Source organism: Artemia sp. Qi Xiang Cuo, chromosome 20, assembly GCF_049724085.1.
Source record: "Artemia sp. Qi Xiang Cuo chromosome 20, ASM4972408v1, whole genome shotgun sequence".
Taxonomy (NCBI): domain Eukaryota; kingdom Metazoa; phylum Arthropoda; class Branchiopoda; order Anostraca; family Artemiidae; genus Artemia; species Artemia sp. Qi Xiang Cuo.
This window is the reverse complement of record NC_142813.1, coordinates 45,964,139-45,971,938: the sequence shown is the minus strand read 5'-3', so window position 1 is coordinate 45,971,938 and position 7,800 is coordinate 45,964,139.

Genomic DNA, 7,800 nt, shown 5'->3' with positions numbered 1-7,800 from the left:
GCTCTTGAAACAAAATTTAACACCGCTTTCCAAATGATGTTTTCCATGTCTATATTTTATAATCATTAATCACAAATATATATCGAAAAATCCACCTTTAGATTGATTTGTGTATCATTTCGATCGAGCTGAAACTTTTGGAGCGTTGGAGGGGAGGGAGCAAAGCGGCTTTCTCTAAATAGCGCTTAATTTCTCGCGATTTTAAATTATTTCCCATATGCACGTTCTCTTCTTCTTCTAATTAACCCGAAAAATAGCTACTTTAGCATTTTAGTAGCTTGTGATTTATCTCTAAAATACAAAAAAAACGTGTTTACACGGACATCAATTAATTACCTCAGTAAAAAAAAAACCTGTTACTTTCGTCTAGTCAATCCTTTTTACCAGAACATTAGATACCTTTCATTTCGATTGGAAACTAGTCAATTTAACGACCTTTTACTATAAAGCAAGACTGTGTTAATCAACTGTGTCAATCTTAAATGTTACAACAAAATGCGATCAGTCTATGGCTCCTTGATGACCGAATAGATTTCTTTTTTTAATTTTATTTTTTGGCCAAATTTTTGAACCTGTTTTTGTTTATGTATGAGCAAGCTTTCGGTGTTTGCACCATTAAACTGATCCAGTGGTTTTAGGTGTGTACAATTCAAATATGCAAATATTCGAGCGTCCAAAAATTCTTTACCAGTCCTCCTTGTCTACTAAGTCTTTTTGGTTTCAGAAATCAGTATTTGTTTAATGAGGCGATCGTCAGGGCAACGCAAAGCGTTGCCCTGCAACGCTAGCAGAGCAGTGTCTAAACCAGCAGAGCAGTCAACGGTAGATAAAGACTTCCAGAGCGCGCCTCTGAGCTGCTTTAATGGGCCAATATTCAACACCATAAAGAAGAGCTGCCAATTCAAACCGTCGAAACCGTCTGTATCCAGGTTATAAAAATAACGTCTGCGTTATATCCGAAACGGCTTTCAAGATCAAGCTTAAATTATCAGGGGGGTTTTGGGGGGCCTAGTGGGCCTCGAATTTTTACTTTTAATGTACATAAAAAGGAACTATGTATCCAGGCTATTAAAATTGTGTTTGTGTATCATTTCGATCGAGCTTAAACTTTTGGAGCGTTGGAGGGGAGGAAGCAAAGCGGCTTCATATTTCATGTGTTTGGAGGATATGAGAGGGGGGACTGAAAAAGATGTGTCTCCGATCTGCCTTTAAGTTTTGGTATTATTATCCCCAATGGAACTTTGAATCCATCCACGTTAAAGTAGTGAGGCAAATCAAAACATTCTTTATTCACCCGGGTTATCCACAATAACGTATTTGTAATATACAGGAATGATTTGAGGGATCGAATTAAAACTTTCAGGGAGTGACTGGTGGGGTGGGGAGGGGGGAGTTGTACGGATAATTAATCGAATGAATAAGTGCACCGTTGGGACTGCCACTCGAAAACCCTTACAGGACATTTACACTCCCCCCTCGCCTTTTAAAACAAGGAAAATCACTCATTTGCACGGGTAGCCTAGATGTTTCCTCTTTTTTGCTTTTTTTTTCTCCTTCGCCGCTAGCAGGGCACTGAAACAGCATAGAAAAGGGCACACCTAATCGCTTTTTATAAATTTGACTAGATAGATAGATCAATGTATTTCAAAAGTCAATATAAACAACAACAAAATTCATACAAAACAAGGAGATCACTAACAAAAGAAACTACCAAACGGTAAATACCTAATCTGCAAACCAGATAACTGAATTATTTAAACTTTGTTTCTTTCTAAACATGTATCTATAAACACAACAAATCGAGTTATTGATGTTGGGTTTATACTTTTTAGAATACCAGGAAGCAGCAATTCATTCCCATGTAAATATTTTCCCCATAAGTCAAAGAGCACAGGGTATTTCTGGAGAAAATGGTCCAAATCTTCATTCTCATATACTACCACCAATATGAAATAAAAATATTGAGTAAATGTAATTTGAATATTGGTTATTGATTATATTTAGAATAAATACAATTAAATACCGCTTACTTAGAATGCTGAAGTCGCTTGGGTTGTTGGAAACATACCCATTACAGGTTTACTGTATAAAGACTACATTATCACCAATATAAAAAAAATAATTGAATAAATGTTAATTTTGATATTGGTGATTAATTATATTTAAAATAAAGACAATTAATACCGTTTATACCAGGAGACAGCAAATCAATCCCATGTAAATATTTTCCCCTTAAATTAACGAGCACAGGGTACTTCCGGAGAAAACGGTCCAAATCTTCATTCTTATATATTACCACCAATATGAAATAAAATTATTGAATAAATATAATTTGAATATTGGTTATTGATTATATTTAAAATAAATACAATTAAATACCGCTTACTTAGAATGCTGATGTCGCTTGGGTTTTTGGAAACATACCCATTACAGGTTTACTGTATAAAGATTATATTATCACTAATAAGAAATAAAATTATTGAATAAATGTTAATCTTGATATTGGTTATTAATTATATTTAAAATAAATACAATTAAATACTGTTTATACCAGGAGACAGCAAATCAATCCCATGTAAATATTTTCCCTATAAGTCAAAGAGCAGCCGGCACTTCCGGAGATAATTGTCCAGTCTTCATCCTCCTCTTTGTAAAGGTGACAAGCCGCCCTTCAGGAACCAGTCTCTTTTTATCAAACACCTTTTGTCTGCTCTGGATTAGCAGGCAATTTGCCCTAAGTTGACCCCATCGACATAAAACCGAAAATTAAATTTAAAATAAACTTCCTCTCCAAAACTAGGTTTGGCCAGATTATAATGTTTCAATGTTGTGAAATTTAAAACCAGCCCCTGTCAATACTGTATCTCTTGACGCTCTAAAATAAATCTTACCTGGCTTTCTAAATCTGCAGGTAGATCACGAGGACCATCATTCCGTAAGTAACGGATTCCCACTCTTTCTAGTAATGACTTCATTTGGGATGGCCATGACGTTTTCAAACCAATATTCAACATCAGTCATATGTCGCTATTACTAGTCTTTTTTTATTTCACTTATAGATTCTTGATTGACCAATCAGAGTCGAGGTTTGAGGCATAATTTGTAAAACTAGAAAAGATGGAAACTTAGAACAGCACTCTTTCTATCTTTGACAGGAATCTGACAAAAGTTTAGAAGACTTAGTATTAGTAGAGAACAGTTGGACACAAATTAGTGTTTGTGCAAACTCTTTAAACTAATTTCTTGCAAGTTAAATTTTCTGCTTCTGAAATATAAGTGTGGCGCCAAAATCAAGAAAATGCCATGCCATTCATAAAATTTGAATTTTTTTATCGACAGATGTAACTATGATGTGATTCGTGCATCAATTAACTTCAACCAAAATCTAAGCATCAAAATAGACCTACGCAGCTTTAAGGATAACAGGCCCATGTCACCTTTCAGAATCTGTGAATAAGTTCTTTGATGTAGTCCAAACCTCGTATATACAGGAGCTGGGGGGACTCTAAGTGATGAGCCGCTTTTACGCCCTAAATCTCTGCTCGGAAATTCTATCACTGGTAAAACTTTTGTATTAAATATTGTTTTACACATTTTTAGGTTTTTAATGTCTCGTTATCGTCGGATTTCTAAAAATTGCAGACATGGCAACCTCGCTTTCCTTAATTATTTCATCAACATGACTCTTCAAGCTTCTATTTTTCGATGAAATAAATCCCAAATATTTTATTATTTTACTTGCATTCAGTTTCTTATTCTGTGATTTTCTTCACCACTTACTTTCCTTTTTTTTGAAATTTCAACTTCACTCTTTTCAACATTCAGCCTTAATTTTTTCATCTGCAAATATACTTCTATAAGATTCAGAAGCGTCTGCAGATCTTGGGGTGTACTAACCACCAAAGCAATATCATCTGTAAATAATAAAAGAGATAGTTTTTGGGTCCCTAGGCTAACTTTCAGGGCCCATCTATTCTCATAAAAATTAACAATATCTTCTATAACAATATTAAACAATTTAGGGAAAAGAGTGCTGTCCTGTTTTACTCCCAGCTTAATACTAAAGAGCCTAGAAACCCTATTACCAACATGTACGATTTCACTCACGCAAATATATATACTCACTATAAACCTCACAAATAAATGGGGGAGGCCTATTCTGAACATGGCATCTTCCAATAACTCACTGTCGAAAATCTTATGGAGGTCCATAAATCCTACATAAATACAAGTTTTTCCCTTTCCATATTTACCCATTGATACCTTTAAAATAAATACTCTATCTGTTGTCCCATAGCACGTCCTGAAACCTCCTTCTTCCTCATAGATGATATTATTTTTATTTAACCAATTAGAAAGCCTAGTATCTAATATTCTCTCCATTACCTTACTTTAAGCAGGGACAAGTGCTATTAAACGATAATTATCATGGGCTTTCGGGTTTCCTCTCTTAAAAAGCGGTATAAACAATGATCTCTTCCATTCACTTGGCCGTTGCCCTGAAATTAATACCTTATTGTAAAGAAATACAATTATCGGCATAAAAACTGAGATAAATTTATTGAATAACATTACTGGTACACCATCAACATCTGCAGCAGAATCTCCTTTTAAATTCTTAAACACCAACTTAGTCTCTTCATTATTCACTTCGCCCACTAAATCGTAATCATGTTCCCTCATAGGATAAACAACCATCTCTGGGGTTTGTGTTACCTCTTCTATTTCTACACTACCACCTTGGGTATTTCCATTTCCATTATCAATCCTTATATAACCCCAAGCTTCTTAAAATCTTATTTTCTAAAATCATCAACGGCATCCAATTTCTTTTCTCACACTTACAATTCTCACACTCTTATTTTTCCTTTTTATTAATCTATTATATTCTCTTGTTTTATCTTTATATTTAGAAAATCTCAAACTTTGATTTTCCGTGCTATCACATTCTTTTAAACTACTCAATAAATATCTCACTTTTTCTTTCATTATCTTACAATCCAATTCAAAATACCGTTCTTTTTTTTCTCAGGTTACACGATTCTGCACACCTGCCAATTATTTCATTTAACTCCATAATTATACCATTTATATCATTTCCATCCTCTTCTAACGCTTTAAACTTATTTGTTACATACGACTCTAAAAGCTCCCTTTTAAATGTTATAATATAGTTATCCGTTAAATCGTTTCTAATTTGTTTTCCTAAATCTACTATTATATACTCCACGTTACGGAAATTTCTTACTCGAGGACCATCATTCTGATACTGTCCTACCTTAACCTCAAGCTTAATAGATCAATGATCAGATCCAACTAAATCTAAAGCTTCCATATCAAATGAATCAGGTGTAAATTGTGTATTAATTAGCGCATAAACCCCAACATTTGGAGTTGAACCCGAAAGGTAAGTAAACTCGCCCATGCCCTCATCATTCCCAAACCTTCTATTCGCAATCATCAGGCCGTGTTCCCTGCAAACTCTAGGAGCTTTATTTCCCGAATATCTATCTTCTTTTTCCACCCTTGTTACTTCGTGGTATTCTACAACGAATTGGGACAAAATCTCCTAAATCTGGAATTAATACATCTGGGATCTCAACCTCAATACCGGCGAAAGTATTATAATCCCCCGTCTAAACACACTCCAGATCACTATAACTTACTTGGATTAGTGAGAAATTCTTCTTCTAAAATTTCCGAAGTATTTTCTCGACTAAACAAACTATTCTGTGGAGGAATTACCGTACACCCAAAATTAATTGCTTCCCACATGACGCCACGATAAAGTATCACATGACACCCAAAACTGCACTTTGGTTGCCCGTTCCAGAATGGATAGGCAGGAAAGAATGAAAATGGTAGGCCCTTTATTATAATCTCCATGGCTGAAAATCCTACGCCTGAAATTTGTGATCTCCCCTTTTATATATTTCCCCCGTCCCCAAAACTAGCGCTTTACTGAAAACTGATCTGACTGGAAGTTCTAAGAGAAACAAACTTAATACTAAAACTTACTGATTTCAAGGCTGTTGAGTGTCTTATAAATTAATATTTGGTTTCTGCAGGGTACTTATTTTCTACCCCTAATCGTGCTTTGTCGTGTCGATTTTGTGTTTTCAGTAAAGCTCTAGTTTTTCAGAATTCTACAAATTTAGCGAAATATTACAAGTCAGTTTGTTTGAACCAATATTGCAGATATTAGTGCTATGTAAGAGAATAACACTGCTGCCGTTAAGGAGGAAATGAGGCTAGTAACCGGTTTTGTATCAAATCAAGAGTAAAACAAGGTTGGGTTCTATCCCCATTTATATGGACCAATTTAATGGACTTGTCCTTATGAGCAAAGGCAGTGGAAGAACATGGACTCAATTTGGAAACAAAACAAAACTTTAAATCCAAAACTTATTTTATCCTTGAACTTTCCCCATTGTTTGTTCTATAGACTACATCAATTGGGCTTTGTTTTACAGCTGTTAGTAATTTAGTTCGAATATTTTGGCTAAGGTTCAGTTGAGGTCAAATTGAGCTAAAGCTCAATTTTATCTATTCCCTTTCAGTGATGTCTTTAAGTCCAAGGAGCAATAAAAATGTGACGTTTAAGAACGTTATCCCTTTGGCAGTTGACTTGCTCATCGAATAGAAACTAGGCCTTCAGAACTGAAGTACCATGGACAGTGACAATGAAGCATTGTTTTGGATTGGTTTAAATGAAAATTTATACACCCATACATATATTAAAATTAGGAGGAATTCAGGATTAATTTCTTAATGGATTAGATCTCCTTATGCAGTTATGGAGCTTTTAGTTATATTTATTTTAGTTTAGTCATGTAGTTATGTAGCTGGCACCGAAATGAAAAAAGTAACGTGGCGTGAAAAAATTCACAAAAATATAAGCTAAACATCCATGGCACCAAGCAGCTTAAGGAGGTGCAGCCTTCCTTTAAAGGCGAAGTTGTCTTAGGATTCAATAGATTGTTAATCTTTTAATTTTTACAAACAAGAAGAATTGCTAAATATAACTATATAGTTTGGCTTATTTATTTTCATGACTGGCGCGACAACATTGATGGTAATGTGGTGCTGGCGTAAAAACTTAATAATTTGAAACAACCAAAAGAAAAACGTTATAAATAGTGTTTTTTTCGGGTATTAATAAACCTGAAATGTTTTTTGTACTTTAACGGACGACTGAATTTATTGTTTAGATTTAGCAAACGGCTGATTTCAGACTATTGTCAAGTGACTACGCGGTATTTTACAATTATCCTACAAAGATACGCTAAGTATTGCCACTTTCTATATATTTATTAATAACTTTAAATATGTTTGAATAAGGAATTCCCGATTTTCCTTAAAGACTCTTCTATAGTGGGAGAGAGCTATTTCAGGATGCTCGTATCGAGAATCATTTTTTTTCTTTAGTAGAAAGTCTCTAGTCCTTTACCAGTTATACGTGATTGCGCAGACTTTACTTGAAGGATTCAATCGATGGCTTTGATATGATAACACCCTCAGGAATTTGGCTCTTTATGTATTTGCACAGCCAAAACTAAACAGTATAGGTGACCAGAGACTCCAAACGTTTTGAGTATTTTTAAGAGGCCTGTAAGCGAAAACACTATAAAAATCCTCTGAAATAAAACAGTGAAACACTGTTGAAGTAATATAACTGATAAACTGAATTGAAACACTAGAACTGAAATAAAACTGAAACACTTTACGATATGTCATAGTGTTGAGCTAGAATTTGAGTCTGTTCTGGCTGTTCAGCCACACCCTAGATGAGCTGAATAT